Raw genomic sequence first — 19766 nt, forward strand, 5'->3', positions numbered from 1 at the left:
ACAAATCCCAGTAAAACTGTTACACTGCTCCAAGAGGCAACAATGAGTGCCATCCATGAGCCAGACTTGGCTTGCTCTGTTTTTTTTTTTTTACAGAGTAACTATAAGGAGCGTTCCTAGAAGTGTTAGTTTCCATCTGATCGCTTCAGATCTCACTTCCTCTCCTCCCTTCCCTCCCATGGGGACAGGAATGTTGCAGAACCCTTCCCCCCCCCCATCAAACATGCAACCCCCATCTTTTTGCCGCTAAGAAATTCCATCGAGGATTGACTCTTTTCTGCCAGCTGTAGGGTTTTCACCACCGTATTTGTATTCCAGTCCCGATTTCAATTACCTGGCTAACCTTTTCAATTTTCACAGAGAGTGAGAATCAGAAAACAGCAGGTCCCTTATTACAGCTCACAGTGGCGGGGAACGTTTCACTCCCCTTCCCTCCCCCATGTTTGTAGGAAAGCTCTGTCAAATTCAAACAAACTCATTGATCATAACTTGTCTATTTACTTACGCTTTGCTGACTGTTAAGTATTCTGGTCCCTTCTGCAGTCCTCTTTCCTGTCCTCTTTCTGGCTTGAATGTGCTGTTTTTCATACCATCTCTGAAAGCCAAGGAGAAATAGTTTTAAGTCTTAGCCCTGGAGCTCGACTCCAGTGGGAACTCTCACCAGGGTCAAATAGTGGGGAATGAAAAAGCTTTGTGTTTCAGGAGAGGATGTTAGCTGGTTTTTGATAAGCGAGACATGATGTTATTCAGTCCTTACTTACATGTCTCTGAGCACTTTCCAGTGGAGGCTCAAGGCATCACAAAGGTTCTCCCAGGCCAGGGGCAATTCAGGCACAGGATAACACTGTGCTAATCCCAAAGCCACAGCTCTGCCACTGAACTGCACCAGCCAAAGCTGTCACCTGCAAAGGAAATCATGTTCCTCCTCCTTTTTGCTTTTCTTATTTCTCCAAGTCATGACCCAACTCTTATCTCCTTCAAGAGCAGGTGTAGAGACTTGCACCTGGGGAGGAAGAATCACATGCATCAGTACAGGTTAGGGGATGACCTGCTGGAGAGGAGCTCTGTGGAGAAGGTCCTGGGGGTTCCGGTGGACAACAGGTTGGCAATGAACCAGCAGCGTGCCCTTGTGGCCAAGAAGGCCAATGGGATCCTGAGATGCATTAAAGATAGTGTGGCCAGCAGGTCAAGGGAGGTGATCCTCCCCCTCTACTCTGTCCTGGTGAGGCATTTGGACTACTGTGTCCAGTTCTGGGCTACCCAGTTCAAAAAAGACACAGATCTCCTAGAAAGAGCACAATGGAGGGGCACAAAGATGATTAAGATCCTGGAGTGCCTGCCATATGAAGAAAGGCTGAGTAACCTGGGACTGTTCAGCCTGGGGAAAAGACTGAGAGGGGATCTGATAAATATTTACAAATACATAAAGGGAGGTGGGAGCCAAATGGATGAGGCCAGGCTCTTCTGGGTGGTGTGTAACAATAGGACAGGGAGTAATGGCCTAAAACTTGAACAAAGAACTTCTTTATGGTCAGGGTGACGAAGCACTGGAACATGCTGCTCAGGGAGGTTGTGAAGTCTCCTCCTGTGGAGATATACAAGACCCAGCTGGACGCCTACCTATGCAACCTATTTCAGGGTACCTGCTTTAGCAGGGGGGTTGGACTCAATGAACTCTTGAGATCTCTTCCAACCACTGAGATTCATGATTCTGTGATTGATACAAAAATCATTTCCAGGCGAGAGCCATCTCTCAGCCACTCAGCTCCTCAAAAATGGTTTATTTGATTTTCTTAGGGGATTTAGTGAAATAAATTAGCTTCTTTGCAATCTCTTCCCCTCCTTCTTATTCTTCCTTTGTTATTTTCAGCTCATTATCTTTGCCCATGTGCAACTACAAATTAACTTATTTACCCACAGATTCCATATCTCTAAAAACCAGCAGGGGGCCCTTGTAAGACATTCCTTCAGTTAACAGCAAATGAAGGCCTTAGACTATGCTAAGTAGGCTCTGGGAAAAGCAGCTCAGCTGGGACAATTGTTATCCTGCTCTCTTCAGAGACCTCTCCCAATTGCTCAAGCGAGGCATTCCATCCACCCATTTTGCAGCCAAAGTTCATCACAACCACCGAGCTCCACAACAGTCATCTTTATGAACTGCAATAACAAGGTTTTCTCAGGAAATCGGCAAGAGTCTACAGCAGTGGGTGATATTCCCACTCTGTAGCAGGTAAGGCTGCACCACTGTGGCTTTCTGCTCACCACAGTTCCCCTTTGCTTTTCAGGGAGAAGGGACATACGTCAGGTATTTTCTCCCTGTTTGCAAAGACATCTTTCGGAATTATCTACTGCAGTGCAACTGCAGTTAGAATTATCTACCTCAGTGCAGCTATGGTTCCATTTATCAGCAGGAGACCGCTGCTAAGCTCCATCTTTAGGCCAGAAGGGTCTGAAAAGGGCAAGGAGCAGATATCTGCTCTGACATCTGGACATACAGCCTCTAAAGAGCATCTCAGACACCGTCCCCGGATTTACAGGCCAGCTACTCTGGTAAGAGCCCACTGGAGGTCAGCCTTGTGCTGTAAGAACCTGTGTGGGGAGTGAGGCGATGGGGTGCCCCCTGAGTTCTACCAGCCCAGATCCTAAGCCTGCATGTGGGGTGCACAGTGTGGCTCATGAGAGCAGCTCATGCAGACCCAGGATGCTCCTCAGGTCCAAGCCGACTTGTGTCACGGCACTACAGCTGGCCAGTCAGGCTTAGCACTTATACTCCTCTCATTCTATCCAAGCTGACCTGAAAACTGCACTGTTTCAGGGCTGTTCTCAGTCTTCCTGTTTTGTTTCAAAAGACTGTGGCGTCATAATTACAACCAGGTTGTATGTTGTGGATGAGAGATCAGAATACTGATGCAGGACCAACACAAGTACAGGTCCGGACGTGCTCATTTAAGAGCCACATTACCAGAGTCAACAATTAAGGTTTTTATACTGAAAATCAGTGTCCTAACTTTACAGTCATCTCCTTCCACCCTGTGAGACAATGCAAGAGCTCAAAAAACACTTCATGGAGAACAAACTCCTTCAGATAAACACTTTGAGAAAATGTATTTTTCACCCAAAAGACTCTATGCTTTTACTCCAGAACCCCGTGAGTACCACTGCAAAGTCAGCTTTGTTTCTACCAACTGAAATCAGCTCTTCGTGACTCATAGTTTTACACAAAAGCTGCAGATCAACATGGCCCACACAGAAAATGAACATAGGAGTGCTCAGTTGTGATTTCCCACGGTCGCTATTCCACCAATCTGTCTGCAGCCCAATTTCTCCATGTTTCACCTTCATGGTGACTTACTTTTCCTCTCTGAAACAAGAAGCAGAGCTCTCCTGCCTTGCCTTCAGTCAGCCCACGTCTGGAAGGAAGGATGCACATCATCCATACACACTCACTGCAGCTCACGACTGCAATGACAGCCAGCACTGAACAAACCCTCTGTGGGCTTTGAAAAGAACAATCACAAGAAGTCGTAGGCATTTATTCCTCCTGCTTTGCTGTGAGAGATAAAGAGCCATTCTTTTTCGCTATTTTTCTAGCACAGCCATAGGAATATCGATCCCCACCAGTGTCTTCCTCCTCTCAGAATGATCAGTTATCCTTTGGTGTTAAACAAGCTGCAATTATGCATTCCAAATGCCTGGAGAATCACAGGGGTCAAGGCACTTTCTGATCTCCTGCCTCCTATTCCCATCAGTATTGCCATCTGCATGGCCTTGTACATGCCACATCTTCTCAGTAAGAGAAAGGCAGTCTCAGCCTGTCCATCCTTCACACCTCAAAGAACAGCAAATGACTTTCTAAAGTCTAAAATGCCCTTAAGAGGAATTGGAGTTGATGGGAAAAAAAAATAGAGAGAGAGAGAGACAGAGTGGGTCACTGCAATAACACCGTAATGTTGGCTCTCCATAATTTGGTGATAAATCCAGACTGGAATGATTACTTGGAAGATGCAACCCTAAGCAGCCTGAGACTTTGCAGCCGTGTTATGACACAGTCAGAAGTCAAGCAAGCAATGGGTAGGAACAGAGACATGATTGGTGCCTTGACAGCATCCATTTCCATATCAGATATCTATGAGTCATCCCTTTGGTGTGCCCTCTTGCTGCATACTGGACACTGTGTTAGGAGAGTAGGGTACCCTGTGTTCAACAAGATCTATATGGGCAAGTTACACACCAGTGAGCTTGGGCCAAGGCAAACCTCACATCCCATTTCTCTGTTTCGTTTGGCTTTTTCCCCCTTATCCTTTGTTGCAACATCACTGCTATTTACTAAAGACAGTGAAACATGCCTTCACCTTGCTTTTTGAGTGCTTTGCAACTGATGGTCCATTACCACTTCATTTACCTGTTAACATTTTGTACCTTCACACATAGGACTGGACCGCTTACCTTTACCAACACACCACAGTAGATGAAGTCCTGGTTTGTTACCAGGCCAATCCAATGGTCGAACATGGTGGAAGCAGGACCCAACTTCAGACATCTTGGCTGATTTGCCCCATGCATTTCAGAGTCTAAGTCAATATTTGCTCAGCCTTCCTAGCACTGTCTCGCTCTCTCCCATCATAGCCAGCTGCCCCTGCTCCCACTGCTGCAGGCTGAGTCCTGGCCACGATGCAGTAATGAACTTCTGCTCTGGGCACAACTGGATGAAAATACCCTATAAACAGTGAGGGATACGGGCACATCATTCTTTAGCGCAGCTCAGAGGGAAATAGTGCTTGTTTTAGCGTTTCTAAAACAGAAGGTTTTATGGATATTGGGGTTTTGTTTGTTTGATGCTGGCAGAAGCAGCTTTTCAATCCATTTATCAAGCTGCCTGCAGCTCCCATTTCAAGGCTGATGAAGGTATAATAAACAACAAGGGGAAAAGTGTCCTTTGGAAGGCATAATTCAGAGTGATTTAATAAATAAAATAAGGTTGGGAAAAAGAAGAAAAACAAGCCATGCAAATTTTAGCTTTCTTCTGCTCTTCACTTTGTAGCATAGATTTAAATAAATGCATGAAGCAAGTTGGTTGGACCATTCTTTCAAAGTCATTCTATAAAAAGTCCTGCCTATGAATCCATCTGCCTACGATGGCTCACGTCTCACCAGCCACTCTCCAAATTGCTCTCCAAATTTCCTCTTCAAAATTTAAAAGCACACCGAGACCCCCCCGGAGTTCCTTTGAAAAAAACACACGTATCCCTGACTGATGAAACCTCTTCGCTGAAACACCTGTGCGATAAACCTCAATACTGCAAGCACCTGGGTGCCACGTCGCTCGGGTGACTCAGGCTAGCCATCCCAAATGCAGTATTGCTCCCCCTCCTCTGCCCACAGAGAGAAGAACTTGAAGTCTGCAATAGGCTTTTGTTCTCCATAGAAGAGACATCGCTTGCATTGTCACTATGAACTCTTCTCTATATCTTTGCTGTGTATGTTCTGCCATTTATCTCTAGGGTATGTCAATGAAGTTACTGCATTTGTTTCTAGTGCATCTGGGATATCAAGGGCTGATAGACATTCAGATTGGATGTCTGAGTGTCAGCTTCAGCACTTTTCTTCCAGAAGCTGTCACCAAGTTTAATTAAATCACAGCAACTCTTCTCTGGGTCTGACTCTTTCTGCAGCTTATTTAGGTTAAGGCCCGTGGGCTTCAGCAAATATTAAAACCCTGTTAGCAATAGAGAAAACAAAGAGAAAATTGTAGACAGAAGAAAATGCTGAAAGATGAAAAGAAATGAAAAAGGCACGGAGAAAAAGGAGGAAAAAACAACCCAGAAGAACCAGGACTGAAAAGAAAATAGGAAAAAAAGGAAAAGGAATAAAGAAAGAGAATGAGAGTAAGGATGAAAGAATGGGAGATGAAGAGAAGGGAATGGGAAGGAGGGAAAAGGCACAGAAGTATGCATAAAGGAAAATCCGCATCAGTTTGTGCTAATGCTTCAACAAATGGGAATGTTATCAACAATAACAGAACCCCTGAGCTCCATAACAATAGGTGAAGTGTTCAAACACCACTTCCAGATTAAACAAACAGTGAAGGGTGGTTGATTCCTTTCTCTTTTCCTTTAGCATATATAGAAAATAACCTCACTCACTCGCTCACATTCTGTGGCTCATCATCACAAAAAATATAACTGCAAGAATGAAACCACCCTTCAGTGCAGACAGAAAACAAACCAGAGGTCTCAGTGCTTTCTGGTTGTTGCAGCTGGGGCTTATCTTCTTATTTATTTATTTTAAAATCCCCCTCCCCGCCCCTTGTACTCTAGAGACCATATCCCATAAAACATCAGGTTATCAAGTTAAGTGTGAATAATTCATGAGATCATTATAAAACATTTACACCAGGACATTATTATCTTGCAACTAAAAAAAAAACCAAATACTTAATGCCCTCCAACATTGATGGCAAACCTCTTGTGCCTGCAATGCTCTTTATTGCCAGAATTAAATGAAATTAATCTTCAATACTGCTTTTGTGCCTACTAGCCCTGAATCACACAAGAAACACTCTGAGGTAATATGAGAACACAGAAACACTTATATATATACACATATATATATATATGTGTGTGTGTGTGTGTATATATTCTGACACAGGGACACAGAGGGGATTTCATTTCAGTCTTACCCCCTGAAACACACTCTGAGGCATAAGGGAGTTAAGCTCTTATGCTTAAGTGATAGATTCAGTGCATGCTGATGGGTTATTACCATCCACATCCATACCGGAGCTGTGCATGTGGTGAGGAGTTATTGTGACTCATAGAGACAGATGAGTGCAAACACACAGCCAAACCATACACAGAGGGATTGGGGTAGGATATCAGGTTTTTCTTTCTCATACTGCAAGGATGCATTTTTCCCTTCATCCATAAGTGAACCTTACGTTCGTTTTTGCTCCCATTATTACTGCCTAGAGCTTGCTTTAATTGAAAATAATAATTAATTTCAGCTTTACATTGGTATCACCAAACCAGGATTTGGCCTTGCATATGCATCCAAAATTAACACTGCCCTCTCCGTCTATAAAGGGTTCTAGGAAAGCATCTCTGATAATGCAAACCTGTAGCAGGACAAGCATAACTGGCCGGGGGGACTTCTCTAGCCTTGATAACCATTCCTCTGTCACTTTCCACTGGGGCACAAGTTCTGGGAAAGTGGGAAAATTCCCATGGCCAAACCTTCACTGTGTTCTCTCGGACCTAATCACCACAATACTCCTGAAGGCTTCAATGGAGACATACTAAAGGATCTTAAAACTGGCTAGCTTACAAAAATGTGATCGTTTTTCCTCAGCCTGTTGCTTGACAAATCCTAGTTTTTAATAAATCACTCCCCAACTCCCCATCTCCCTGATGGACATATGTTCATCTGCACAAAAGGAAGGCCAAGGGCTCCTCTTCCTCCCAGCAGCTATTAAAAGGCTATGTTAGGCAGCACAGCTGGTGCACCTGCCCTACAACCCAACCAGGAGCAGCCTTGTCCCTCTGCGAGCGCTGCAAGCACATTGCACATGCCAAGCAGGTGAACATATCCCCCAGAGATTTATGACTAAGCTGATGTTAAACAAAGCCACCCGGAGCCCACGGCATTGCAGTTTGATTAACCGCACACACCTTTGTAGAAGGATTAGGAGGACTCTATCATTGTGATGTTTGAATCTTAATTGAAAACCAGAAATCTGGTCCCAGCACTGTGCTGGGCTGGGATCTGACAGGGGAGCATCTGCTTTAGGGGGACAGGGAGGCTCACAGCTCCAAAGAGCCATGCTTACCTCCTGTCACATGTCAGCCCAGAGAACGCCATGGGATTGTACAAGACCAATGGATGCAGCGGGGATGGGGGGTTGTTTTTCAATCATCTTTGCAGAGCCCATTTACAAATCCATCTGCTATATGCGAGTGTCAACAAACACTCATGAAATTTCATCTCTGAATCAATTTGCAAAATTGGAAAAATGCTTTGTGAACACCAACGTAGTCCTGTGTATACAGCTGCCAACAGATGCCCTCTGGGATGATTCTTGCTATTTGCTATGTTTCTCTCAGCAAGATGTCAGCAATACATGAGCTGAAGATGAACCTATAAGAAGGTGTATTATCCCCGGCCCTGAAACACAAAGGAGTTGTGGTTCAGGTCTTCTCCCTTGGGTACCTAACTCACCAATACTACATGACAATCTGTGATTAAGATAGTGCTAAGCAGTTTGGATTGCCACGCTCACATGCTCCATGCTGTCCATGCAGGGAAGCAGTCCCAGGATCTAACCTGGAGTCCATCAGTTGCTCTCTAAATCCCCAGGAGTCCCATTCCTGAGCATTTTATCTCAGTGCTGATGTTGCAGTGCAGTGCTGGCTTTAGGAAGGCAACAAGACTGCCCATGAATGGTTATTACTGTTAGCTATGTCATCCTGCAGCTGAAGACCACAAATGGTTGTGCTAGATGTTGTTTGTGTCCCCCTCAGATACATAACTATGATTACAAAACTGAGCCCTAACTTGACACCTTAGGACAGAGGCAATAGAACGGGCTGTGTTTCAGTTCATGCATTTGCTTACATTCTTCCTGAACACCTCTTCCTAACATGTGAGTTCTCTTCAGTATGACAGCTGCCAGTGAAAGAGCTGAACACCGCAGCATTTGTTTCTCTGTGGAAGGACAAAGGGAGGATCAAGTCCAAGCAGTTTCTCCTCAAATCACAGATCAATCGAGCACCTCTGATGATGTCACTATTCCTGGCAGCAGGAGCAAATTCAAAATTACTTCAAATTTGAAAGATTGATTTCCACCATCAGCATTTAATGTCTGCTCTACCTCCCTTTTCCCAGAGCAGCACAAATAAAAAGAGAGGGAGAAGGAGACAGTTCAGATTCAAGTGCAATTTAGCATTCATTTGCATTTTTAAATTAGTTAAGCTATGGTCCGTTGCAAAGCAATGACAGAGAATTTTTGTAATAATTAGTCTGCTGGGAGTGTAGAAATGGCTATACAGGCAGGTTGTGCTGAAAGAGGAAGCAATGCTCAAATGCTCGAGCTGGGATTTGCACAGATACACATACTCTCATTCATATGGGGCCAGATTCAGCTCACCGGACACAGATAGCTACAATTCAGACAACTTCATCTGCACTAGACACTGACTACAGTGGAGAGAAAGGGATGTTTCTAGACTATGATTCATCTCATTTGAAAGTAGAAAACTGAATCAGGCCACGTGAGCAGTCGGATTACTCTGACAAGAGTGTAGGTGCCTCACACAGTCAAAGACATCTGTAGTAGCATCACAGCATCATTAAGGTTGGAAAAGACCACTAAGATCCCCAAGTCCCATCACTGACCCACCCCTACCATGCCCACTGACCATGTCCCTCAGTGCCACATCCCCATGGTTCTGGAACACCACTGGGGACGGTGACCCCACCACATCCCTGGGCAGCCTGTTCCTGCCAGACATCACCAGTTTTCAGTTCATTTCAAATCTCTTTCAGTAGTCACCTGAAATGATGTGAGATTAAATTCTGCAGCCTCTTGATGTGTGTCAGTCTTTCCTCAGTGGGTTCCATACTCATTCTTCCTTTCTCCCTTCCTTCTGCAGTTCCTGCCACAAATCTCCCTGTGCCCAACACATACCTCTTTCCTACATCCAGTCCTAATTACTTCAGAGCCACCAAGAAGTAGTGATGGAAGAAGGAAGTGGTGGTCAGAGTGGGAATAAACGAAACAACCTCCAGTTTTGCCAAAGGGGTCTGCCGTCCTTCAGCTTGTATGAGGAGATACAAGCACACAAGCACAGGGCAAGTTGCTGCAAGTTCAGCAATCCGATTTGAACTCACTGCTTTTGCATCTCGTGCATCTCATGTTTGTTATTTGAGAGGGGGGTGAATGTTATAGCACTTTAGTGCCTCCTTCCTCGGATAGCAGAACATGGCAGCACTAACGCTCACTTTGCTCGGTGGTAGGAAGAGACCGCCTGGAACTGAGCGCCATAGAGACACTGTGCACTCAACCATCTTGAAAGCAATTGTCCACCACCCATTAGATTCTCTCACGCATCATTCTGAGTTTGTTGCCAGCTTTTAGAGCAGGGCAAGTGAAGGACATCTGTTTCTCAGTGTGACTGCTACTTTTTGCTTAAGTTTCCCTCTGGGTGAGCTGAAGCACAAGGAACATTGAGTGAATTTCCTGAAGTACAAATTCTTCACCTTATCTGAAACTTCAACACTCAGTATACTTAAATTTCTCCAGTTCTGTCATTGTTTGCCCAGAAATGAATGCATTCTCCTTCAGAGCAATTCAGTCCCAGCAACTCACCATCAGAAATCAGCCAGTCCTATGTATCTGGCACGGTGATGCAATACCCTCAATAAGGACAAAAACTTAAATGATAAGGAGACCAGAGCCCATTGTGGGCTAACCATTACACTGGCTAAAATATTTCTGGTGTTTCATTACAAATAGTATTTGCATCTGTCCATATTCAAGAGATACAATGAAAACTGAAGCCAGAATCACTAAGAACACAGAGCACAAATGCTTGAGTTAATGTCACTAATTATGTACTTATCAGCCCCAAGGGATCGACAATTCAAGGGATCAACAATTCAAAGAATATACACACTGAACTGTTTTCTTAACCTATGCTACAGAAAATTGCATGTTCCATTCAGAGTAATTACAAAGGACTGGGTTTAGGGCTTTGCCATGGAATGGTTTGCTATTCTTCAAGCATAACATGGGATTACAGAGTGCCAGCGTTTTACAGACACTTAGTTTATAATGATGTGTCATCTGCGTATCCAGGAACCAGCCATCTTTGAAAAGTTTCACTTGTAGTCTCCTTCCAAAGTCACCATGACTCAATAATCATTCTACCTGCATCAAATGCATTAACTCCATGACAGCGAAAATTGAGACCTCATTATTCTGACAACAAAGTGAGTGCAACTGGATTTCCCTGAAGGAACCCAAACCTTTATGGTTATATTACCATGTCACTCTGAGTTTTTGTAGGTATTAATCATAAAGTTACATTTGGTTTCAGCATGATTTTAGGTGGCTTGATCTAAGATACCTGTTGAGAAGGGCAAGAACTTAAAAGCTATAATAAATAAATGTGTATACTCACAATAAGGATGCCCAGAACAAAACGTGCACCATTCTACATCCATAGTCACTTGTGCAGCATTCGGGACTGGCACTTCATTTTTCCCTGCAAAGGTTGTGATATGTTAAGTGCTACCAGTTTGCCCCATCACATTGGTGGGTCTCGGCTACAAGAAACAGCACTACCTTAGGAAGTCCAGGATTCTTGCTTGCTCACCCAGCATTCTGCCTCTAGTCCTGTGTCTAAATTGCAGTGCAAGTACTTCGTAGGATCATCTGTGCGTTTTCCCTTAGGATGTCCTTTTGTTCTTCCTCAGGCAGAGAACTGTTGAGGTCATTATGCGTTACAGCTGTGGTGTAAGGTCTGGAAAGGGCTTTTTTAGCTTGCAGCATACAGAGGGATGGGAAACAAACCTTCTTTCAACACTGCTGCACGTTTAGATTAAATGAAATACCCTCAAAATCCAAAACATTTTTGCGGATTTGCCTCAGCACCTGGGAGTGAATTCATTCTAGTTGTCTGTTCCTAAGCTTTCTCACAAAAGCATCACCTTGGAAAGGAGTCCACATTCACACAGAACCAAGCTGATCAAAACTCAGATTATGGGCATATCCAAAAACATCCACAGCCTTATAAACATTTACTCCCAGTTAGTCCTCTGATTACAACACTGTCTTCCCTGTGAGATATAGAGAAGAGATGGAAGGAAGACAGAAAAGGAGTTTCATTGTCGAGCAGTTCCTTGGGACAGATCTGTATTTCCAAAATACTGAATTTTTAGAGGATTTTTTTTTTTCCTGAAATATCTCTAACTATTCAAAGGCTGCCAAAGTAGTTACAGAGCATATTTCCTTGTTAAGCTTTTCTTTTTGTTCTCAATGTGGCAGACAGGCTGGGTGGCAGACAGGCTGGGCGCCACCCTGTCAAAGGGGTCAATTCCAACACCTTCAGACCTACTCCTGTTAAGGAACAATTGTCTATGGCTTTGTTTGCTGTGCATTTCCATAAGTGCAAGCAGATTCAGATAGCCCATAGTTCTGCAAAGTACTGCTCCATAAAAATAAGATCCTGTAAAATCTACACCTCTAGGACATCCCTCCTTTGAGATAGCCTATGTCTCTCTATTTTACAGAATAAAGGCTTGAGAGCTCATTCTCTTGAGTCTAATGCTTCCACTGTGTTATCTGTATTATCTGTGATTGTCTTGAAAACCCAGCTCACCCTGAGGCCAGCTATTAGCATCTTTCAGCATTACAACAGCTTTTATTGTCCCACTATTTCACATGCATCCTGTCAAGACACGCAGATGAATGAGTTACCAGGGGGTAAGCTTGAGTATAAATTTACAAGGCCTCTACTCCATCATAATTGCCTGTATTCATATTCTCATTCTTCATGCTCAACCAGATGTACTTGGAAGTGATTCGTCCTCAGGAAAAGAAAGAAAAAAGAAAAAAAAAAAAAAAAGAGGGAGTTTGTTGCTTTGCTTCTGCTCTGTAGAGACAAAGAAAAGGCTGTCCTGGAGCTCCTTGTGGTGAAGCTGCCATCCAAGGAGGTCACCCACTGACGCTCCCTGCCTAACTTCTTCTTCCCTCTATAGCCTCTTCCCACCGTGCCCATTCCGCACCATTAGAAATGTTTGGGGGGGGGGGGGGAATGAAGTCAGCTATTTAATTTGAAAGACAATTTTGATCCAAGAAGCTGAAGTATTTCAGCTGGAAGGAAACGCATTAACAGGGAGAAAATACTGAATGGGATTGTCTACACTAAAATTATTGACACTGTACGTATGCGAGCAACCATCCATAAAGGACATGCAGTATAAATCAGTAGAAGACTCTTGTCCAAGCCCAGCTGCAATATTCCTCCAGAGACACAACATAAGAACATTTGGCTATCTACATTTTTGCATGTGCCTGAAAACCTTTTGTTAGCATGACTATGATGTCCAGTGGGTATGATTTGCTCGCATTTCCAGCTGACAATCAGGTCAGCAAAATCTCATCTTTTATATTCGGGCTCTGATTCTTTTTATTATTTAATGGATTGATGAAGAAGCCCTTAATGACTCCAATGACTGTTCTGTTTTCAGTGAAGCAGCAAATAACTGAGAACAGTAAATACTCATCATTTCAGATGACAATTACAACTAGTAAATAGCAATAATAGGCAGACAAACATTAGAAAACTTCTCACTGAGTTGGAGGAGGCCACATATAGTAAAGCTTGTTGTCAGAGAAATAAGCCATGAAGGGCATCCATCCTGTAATTTGCCCTTCTGATCTATGGTGCTATTTCACCCAGAAGGAGAGTAAAGCTAAAAAAAAAACTCCAGACTGTACACACTCCTACCTTACCTAGCATTTAACTGTTATGTGAGAATATTGACTTCAGTGATCTTCAGCTCACACCAGCAGGACTCTACTTTATTCTTTCTGACTGCTTATCCGTTCCATCAATGCTGAAAACAGAATTGCTCTATAATCATTTGTGAACACTGTATGATGGTACAATGTCCAAATTAGTGCAGTGCTTGTTGTATTCATAAGTTAGATGAACTGAAATGTGGGGAGATAAGTCACGAGGAGAGTTGCACATTCTGAGGAAAAATCTGGCTTAACGTATGCTTCCTACTACAGCCAACTTTGGGATGTTAAACCACATCCAGGATGTGAAAAAGGCTGAACATCACAATACCAAAACCATTTGCCTGTGGTTTTGCGTCAGTGTGGCTGAAATGTGGGTGGGAATGGATTTCTATTCTCCTTTAACTTCAGCTTCCCTATGGCCAAAGAAAAAAAAAGGGGGGGGGGGGGGGGGGGAGGGGGAGAAGATACAAAGATGATACAAAACTCTTGGGCTGGATTCCCTTTCTGGCTTATACAGACGTAAAAAAAGAAATCCATACAGACATGGATAAGTCCATTAAAAGAGAATTAAAATGTACTAACCAATTTGCATTGATGAAGCAACTGAAGTCTTGAAGGGCATAGTCATAAAACTGGTTTCCCCTGAATTTCCTCTTCTATACTCATTAACCATCTTGGTTAAATTCCTTCCTTGTTCAATTTTCTCCAATAAAAGAAATGATTCAGCTAAAGGCTTTAGAGTAGTAACTACAGTTTTTCTCCAGTGTAGAGGTAAAAGCTAATGTGGCTAATTGCTAGAATTACTGATAGTCAAAGACAGATTGGATAAGCAGCACCAGAGAGACTCAGTGTGGCTTACCGAGAGTCACACGAATCTTCAAAAAATCAGCCTTGAACACTCAGAGAGGGGAGAGCATTATTGATAAAGCATGCTTGCTCCATCCTTGTTCTCTACCAGGTATCTGCTTATGACCTCAGATGGAAACTTGGTACCGTCCTTGGTGGTCTGAATCAGTATTGCTAATCTTATATTCCTAGTATTTACAACTGCTGACTATGTAGAGATACACTTCTTTAGGGACGATTCATAGCTGCTGCCCCTCAGCCCTATGACTGATGCTGTCAAGGGATGCCGGAGGCTCAATGGCTAATTATTTACAGACTTAGCTGCACCACAAACATCATCTGCATAGTCCAAGTCTGACAAGAAAACAGACAGGACAGGAGAAGATTAGGTGGAGAAAGGGGATTTAACAGAAAGAAGATCTCTTCATTCCTGCTGATGTCCTCAGGCACAAATCGGGACAAAACAACATAAAAATTGCCTGCCCCTGGCAGAATGATTCCAGAAGTTTTGCCTCAAACTGGAAGAGTTTTGCAAGAGCGACAGAACCAATCCCAGTATGCCAAGGTTTAACATTTTATGGCAGAATAAGGCTGAGTCCCTACAGGAGTAAAATAACAATTGACCCATAATCTATAAGAGCAACAATAGAGAATAAAATTTCCAGTATAATTGGTTTATAAATCATTCCTGTGATACCAGGACCTGGCAATTTATTCTGAACATTCGAGCATTTATTCTTGGGAAATGCTGTGGTTTAGCTATATTTAAACTCTTTGGCTGGTGCTACCGGGGGAAAGATGACAACTGTGCACAATGATTTATTTCTCCACTTTACTTGGATTGCAAAGGTGTAAAGACACAGCTCTGAAAAAGCACTCTATCCAGTGGGCAGTGTGCACTGTGCAAATGCTGTCCTTCCTGGCCCCAGCATTCTGCTGTGCTAGATTTCCACTCAGAACAGCTGGTGATAGGCAGTCACCTTCATCCTCCAGATTTACTCACGTGTAGATCCTGTTTCTCAGGTCATGAGCGCTCCTTGTGCCGTGCATTCCTATCTCCTGCATTATAGGAATTTTAGCTTGTGATTAGCTGCTCTTGGACAAAGGAAGCCTTCAGGGATGTTTCTCATTGCTGCCAGGTAGGCTGGTTATTCCTTACTGTCCCAGTTTGTGATGTACAGCTTTCATTCCACAGCAAAAGGAGCAGAAACACTTTCTGGATGTGGCTTCTAGAGACAATCCTCAACATTAACAGTCTTCTTGGACAGTGGGGTGAGGTGGGGCCCACACCTGAAATGGGACAATGTCAAGAATCACCACTGAAAGTACATTATGGCAGTTTTATTTAAGCAGTAGCTTAGCAGACAGGGGGAAAAGATCCTGCCTTTCTCCAAGGAAAAAAAAAATGGAGACACTTGCCAAGCCTTTCCCATACTCAGATGGCCAGGACAGGGAGCATGGCTGACAATTTCCTTTTCCTGAGGCTTATTTCCACTTTCATCCCTCCAGGAAGCAGTAGCAGAGCCATCACTCAATCTCTGCAGCTGTTCTGCTCTGTGCCAGAGCAGTGACCTCAGTGACAGCAGATGGGAAGCAATACAGTAATGTCATCCCATGCTATAGATTTAAAAGGACAAACCATCCCGCATGACCAGCTTTTCATTAGCAGAATTTCACAGAAAAATAGCTGAAGTCCAGGAAGTGTCTGTCATATGCATATCCTAAGCAGACAGAGGGACCCAATTACTTTTATCCTAATGAATGATGCTCCTAAAGTAGAATATGGCACTGAAATCTGTTGAAAGGGAGCAGGATGGAAAGGTAAGATTTGGAACCACACTGCTTTTCTAAGTTATCAAACATAATCTGAAAACACTGGGCTCTGGTTACAAATTTATCATGAGAACATGGTTCTTGGGGGAGGAGAAAGAAACCAGAATTTAAGCTACTTTTCCCCTTGCTTTCCAAAAGCACAAAGCAGCTGAGCAAACAGCAATGGTCCTAACCTCAGCAGCAGAGCGTCAGCCCAACCATTTGATCACATGGACTGACAATTAAATACATATGTATTTAATTGTATGTTAATTATATGTACCTTCTCCAGACAGAAGTGCCACTCAAGGGGTTTCCTCACATGCAGAATTCAAGATCAGAGGATATTTGGCATGCAGACACACCAGCATGCATGCTCCTGCCTCACCTATCCTATACCTCTTTCTAGAGATGAAGCTATAAGCATGACAAAGCCTAACATGTTCTTTGTTTAGTTACACACAACATGCAGTTTCTACAACCTCCTATATCTTCACCCAACAAGATGTGTTGCACTGGATCTACAGGTTTCATGATGCAGTAGGTTCTCCCTAAGCCTCCTCTTCCAACGTGGCGAAGCATTTCAGCTGGTCCTTTGCTCAATGGGAAGAGATAGGGGGAGCCAAGCACAGCCATCACTGTGCATTGCACTTGCCTTCTTCAGCTGCAGCCTCTCTGTTGAAGTGTTCTGACAACATGATGGGCTGTTATAAATGCATAATTTGCACAAGCGTAACCAGTCCAGCTATTTGGTAGGTCAGAGCACTGACTTCGCATGCCCTCTCTAACATAATTCTTGCTATCTCTTGGTCAGAAAGACCCTGTTTAAATGCAAAGGCACTCTGCAATTGCAATCTGCAAGACAATGAAAAAAATATGCACAACATGGGTTGCTGACCAAGCAGAACTTCGCCAGAGGAGGATATGGTTTTAAAGTCTTACTCCAAGGGCACCAGCTGTTTTCTCCTGTCATTTAGCAGTACTTTAGAAAATACACTTATACACAGTACAAGGAAAAGCCGAGAATAAAACCTGGAGATATTTTACTTGCAAATAACAGCACGAAAGCTGCAAAATCTGTGAGCATGCAGGCAGGATGCTGATGATGGAGAGATTTCACCATCATATGGGCTACTTTCCTAAGAAGAGGAATACCCTCTTTTCCAGTAGGAGGGGATGAAATAACAATCATTTTATCCTTTACTGATACACAATAACTAAAGAGGCTGATGTTCAGTACTTGCCTTTTCTATCTGTTATTTCCTATGGCGTTTTTTCCTCCTAATATTGCAAAGAGTAACTGCTTTTTGCAACACTGTGAATGATGGTTAATGCTTCGATTAGATGTGAGCTGGGAGGCAGAGAAGGATTAAATGCAGAGATGATACTGTCTTAACAGACTACTGGCCTTTGTCTTAAGTGAGCTATCAAACTTATACCCAACAAAATCCATCAGGAGAACAGCAGTTTTGCCAGCAGCCATTACAAAGGGGATAGGGAATAATTTCACATCAAGGGGAATAAATTCTATTGAGATTAGACAAATTCACAGACAGTAGAAATACCAGATTCTTTGAAAAACAACAGTCCATACACATTCCCCATATCTCTAGCCTGAGACAAAGGGAAGGTAAGTAGAAAGCAAACCATTTCGGCTTGATTCTTTGTTTCTCACATCAGGTAAGCAAGTTATGATATGTCAGCTACAAGAAAAACGTTGGACCCACTCCTGTATTCCACAACCTGCAGCGCTGATGCTGTGAAGCACATCCTAGATCTGAGGCAAGGAGTCAGAAACTCAAAAGACAGGGGAAGAAAGATCCAAACAGCAAGGGAGGCGGAGGACATGACAAGGAAAAGGGAGCAGCAATGACCCAAGTCAAAATCAACAGAGAACCACTTGCCTGAACATACTTTTGGTCCAATATCACCTGTGAGTTCTTCTGATCACATTGGCCAGGTCTGCAGGAGACAGAATTCTCCATACAGCATCACTAAATGAGCCCCTGGGAGAAAACACGGCAGACGAAGCAGGAACAGTCAGCCCAATGATGTACTGAGGATAACAGGGAAAGTAAAACCTGAAAAGCCCTCAATCCTGCAGATGTAAACACAATCCCAAATGACTGACAATCTCTTTTTCTTAATGTGGGGCTGCATCGTGATAAGCACAGGGAATGACAGCGACCCTTACCATGGCTGCATGCAGGTCAGCACGCAGCACAGTGGTCGCCTCCAACACAGAAGTGAATGTAGAGCCAAAGTGGCTCCAGCACAAGGATTAGTTTTTCATTTCCTATCTGCTATGAAGCTTGTGATGGCAGCCACATGGGAAGAGCCAATTACACTTCTGCTGATGGTTGCAGCATGCCCTGCGAAATGTTGCATCCCTTCAGTACTTCATGTCAAGGACTGCAAAAGCTGGGTCGGAGAGGCTGAGCACACTGAGGAAAATCTGCATGCAGCGAGTCACAGGAGCAGACTTCTACCTCTTGGAGCTCTCACAAGCTCTGAACCCCCCCGACACACACACAAAAACACATAACCTACCTTATTCCCTTAATTTGCCCACTTAAGTACAATTCAGGCTGCTGCACTGTGAAGAGAAGCACAAACATGTCAGAAGGACTGCTGCACTGGAACTGAGCACCAGAGCAAGCAGCAGCAGGGACTGATTCAAAATGCCAACTTTGAGACCTGCTGATGCAAGGTATAGCTTTAGGGGTGAACAAGAGAGAAACAACTTCTTGCTGTTGCCTTCTTGTTCCTGATGCAGTGTTACTGCCCACTCAGACTCCCTCCACGTTCTGATGCTCAATATAGTTATTATTCCACTCTCAGCAAGGCTTCCGTGTCCATCTCTGAGAAGAGCAGGGGTTGCTTTGTCTGCTGCAGAGATCTTGCACTGCTCCACAACGCACAGGAATGCATGCTGCCAGACCTCACTGGGCCATATTGCGCAAACCAGAACTCAAAAAGCTTCTGCATTCCCCACCTTAGAACACAGGGAAAGCCTGGAGGGAAGAGAAGCTGCCAGCTGTTCTCTACTCTACACTGATGCTTTTTACACTTCCCAGTCACCCACTCCAAGCCCCATAAATACCTGCAGGGTCAAAGCCCTGTCCTCATGAGTAAGAGCAGTGACCTTGACAAGTGACATAGCCAATACACAGCCATTTCTTTAGAGGGACTTGCCCCCTGGTACAATTCTTTGCTCATTCAGTCTTCCTCCTCCTTTAAGCAAAATCTGCCAGACCTAACTACAGTCAATTCATTTTCCTCTTCCTCTTTTTCCTTATTTTATTTTATTTTTTTGTGTTGTCCCAGCCTCCCCCGCTCTGAGGTGTCTCCCTGGGGAAATTCATGTCCCTTGTACTTTTTACTCTGTGTGCATAATAGAACATTATCTGCATAATTTATCTTTCACTACATGTTGTGTTCCTTCTGGCTAAGTGTTTTTCTAAAATAAATATATATCCTTATTGCATACACCAGGAAAATGAGCCAGCAAACTTGTCCTGTGTGAGAATTCTATGATACTCAAAACCTGAACTACCAAGAATAGATTAGCTCATTCCTTTAG

The 19766-nt window shown here is 43.6% G+C and overlaps 2 long non-coding RNA genes across 4 annotated transcripts in view; both read right to left on the reverse strand.

The window, feature by feature from the left end:
* Positions 1-254: 254 nt before the first annotated feature.
* On the reverse strand, positions 255-16399 carry LOC107054516. The gene is made up of 3 exons (XR_001468846.3): positions 15375-16399; positions 762-1003; positions 255-595 (listed from the first exon to the last, which is right to left on the reverse strand). It is a non-coding gene; the product is annotated as an uncharacterized LOC107054516 (long non-coding RNA).
* Positions 16400-17946: 1547 nt separating this feature from the next.
* LOC107054528 overlaps positions 17947-19766 on the reverse strand; it is an 84980-nt gene continuing 83160 nt past the window's right edge. For 2 of the 3 annotated variants that reach the window (XR_001468878.3, XR_006931400.1), the window contains exons 9-10: positions 18734-18779; positions 17948-18189 (exon numbers count right to left, since the gene is read on the reverse strand). This is a non-coding gene — a long non-coding RNA (uncharacterized LOC107054528). Of the gene's footprint in view, positions 18190-18733; positions 18780-19766 lie in introns of all 3 variants that reach the window. The other variant, XR_006931399.1, reaches the window with a different exon arrangement.

The sequence above is a fragment of the Gallus gallus genome, chromosome 13 (assembly GCF_016699485.2).
Source record: "Gallus gallus isolate bGalGal1 chromosome 13, bGalGal1.mat.broiler.GRCg7b, whole genome shotgun sequence".
NCBI lineage: Eukaryota > Metazoa > Chordata > Aves > Galliformes > Phasianidae > Gallus > Gallus gallus.